Source organism: Anneissia japonica, unplaced genomic scaffold (assembly GCF_011630105.1).
Source record: "Anneissia japonica isolate Jap-2015-1 unplaced genomic scaffold, ASM1163010v1 scaffold2994_len2133135_cov197, whole genome shotgun sequence".
Taxonomy (NCBI): domain Eukaryota; kingdom Metazoa; phylum Echinodermata; class Crinoidea; order Comatulida; family Comatulidae; genus Anneissia; species Anneissia japonica.
The window spans coordinates 1803154-1805558 of NW_022728550.1; the positions used below are offsets into that span (position 1 = coordinate 1803154).

At 35.3% G+C, this 2405-nt stretch overlaps 1 long non-coding RNA gene across 1 annotated transcript; it reads left to right on the forward strand.

Annotated features, from left to right (window-relative positions):
• The first annotated feature begins 69 nt into the window (after window positions 1–69).
• On the forward strand, window positions 70–2345 carry LOC117114291. The gene is made up of 2 exons (XR_004446324.1): window positions 70–151; window positions 625–2345. It is a non-coding gene; the product is annotated as an uncharacterized LOC117114291 (long non-coding RNA).
• The last annotated feature ends 60 nt before the right edge of the window (window positions 2346–2405 follow it).

The window sequence follows — 2405 nt, forward strand, 5'->3', positions numbered from 1 at the left end:
TGAGGCCTTATCTGTAACGACAGTATGAAATCTGTCTCTTATACACATCTAGATGTGTATAAGAGACAGAGGGTATGCAGTTGCCATGAAGTGTGGGGCAACCAAACAACATTTTGATGCAACTATTGGAATCCATCCAACTGTTTCTGAGGTAATTTGATTTTTTTTTAAATTAAAAAATCCATTATTACCTCTGCAAAGGAGGTTATCTATTTACTGTTGTCTGTCTTTTTGTCAGCAAGATTATGCATAAACTAATGAATGGATTATCATAAAATTTAGTGGAATGGTGCATAATATTCAAAGGACGCCATTCAATTTTCTGGAAAAAAGGTCAAATGTGAAGATCACAAAAATTTAATTTACTCAAGCGTAAAATAATATAATGAAATCACCCCGTGTATTCAGGTAGCACTCAAGAATATACTGTACCTGAATACAGTGGGCGATTCCATTGTTTTCTTGAGGGTATTCTGCAGTTTTGCCTATCATACACGGCCTGCGTATTGTTGGTATTAGGCACAGGGCGAATATATATAGTCTGTGGAGTGGCTGCTCTATTTTAAAATTTGTTTTGTTAATGAAATGAAAGAAAAGTGAAAAACGTTGTTTTTTTTCTTCCAGCTTTTTACAACACTATCAGTTACCAAAAACTCGGGTGGAGATATTATGGCAAAAGGATGCTGAGGTTAGACCCTGCTGTTGAATGCCCTCTACAACTAGTTAACTAAACGAGACATCAAGTTCAATTTTCCAAGCATAACATCGCTAATGGACACAATAGATGCAGTATATAAGGATCTTGACATGTTCTTGTTTAAAAGTCGTAGCTGGGTAACTACAGCGGGGTTACATCACAACGTGTGTGCCACACATCTTGCAACTCTGCGTAAGAACAAAGCGCGTGTATGACGGATTTGACCAGAAACCTGCAGTGACGGGACGGCAGATCTTGATGAAGACTTGCAACTTGTTTGGACCTGACCAATCAAATCATTAATTTCTGATGTTCTGATTGGTCACCTTTTGCTTTTTGGGGGGGGGGGGGAAGGGGGGAGGTGGGTGTGTATCATTAAAACATGAGATTGTTATTTTTACTAAAGTGTCTTGAAAATTTGTTAAATTTTTCATGAAATAAATTTATAAAATGTAAAATGTGAAAGAAAAATATATGTAATTACATTGCTCATATATCTGCAATATATGATTTTATTTTCATGTAGCCTAACCATGTAGATTAACCAGAAACACATTTTATGAAATAAACCACTAATAGGAAGATTAATTGCATGGAAGTCAGCTTGGTTTTGGGGCGTGCTTACATTTTTTTTTTAACTACTGTACATGCCTCTTAAATCAAATTTATACATAGTCTGCCTTGCTCAATTCAACTGTGCGTAGTCTAAAATTTGTCGTTAACAATTCTAGCTCAATACTGTAATGTTGTGTTTCTACAGCTCCTCATCAGAGCTAAAAAAAACATTGACTTGCATGGATAACGACAATTAAATGGCTTCAGGCAGATATCCCACGTTAACTGGACTTTACCCAACAAACGATGAATCAATTTTTTTTTTAAAGTTGATAAAGCCATGTTGTATTTGATTTAGTGAGGTTGAACGTTTCACTGTAATTCATGTTGTCTCTAAAGCTGATTTATTCCTGTTTATTATATTTATTTATTTTTTCAAATTATAGAATTACAAAACATATGTAAAGTTACAATGACATCCAGAGTATAACATTGAAAGCATACAAACTCTATAAACTTGCTGATGCAAACAAATTATAATTGTTATGCAGTAATATCTTGTAGCTGTATTACTGCAGTATTAGAAAGTAGTCATGCCTTCAATTTTTTCTCTTGTTAACGTAATCGCTTGTCAACTGAAGCACAGGTGGGCAAAGTGTGTGTGTATTTGCGGCCTGTGAAAATGAATTAGAAACCCTACATGTGCTGCCCGCCAAACATTTTTGGCTAGAAAACATGGTGGTTTTTGCGGCCCGGCCATCTCTAAAAAAATAGTAATTTAACTGAGAATAAAGTGGTGTAAAATTTTTGAAAGCACATTGGAAACATCAAAGTTTGAAAGCGGCCCTCGGTGTTTAGTCAAAAATTCACTTTGGCCCTCCAACTGATTTTGATGCCCACCCCTGAATTAAAGTGTAGTAAGCTGCCGCACCCCTCTTGATTTCACCACTAGATATTGAATGCAATTTTTCATGTTTTTGATTTCATCTCACACATTATAATAACCAAGGTAGTAGAGAGTGATTTAAACCTTTACCTGTATTCAATAAGTAAGATGTAGGAGTTGTATGATCAATAAAAAAGAGAAAAAAAAGATGTATTGAGGCCTTATCTGTAACGACAGTATGAAATAATGGATGCGTGTCTAGGATTC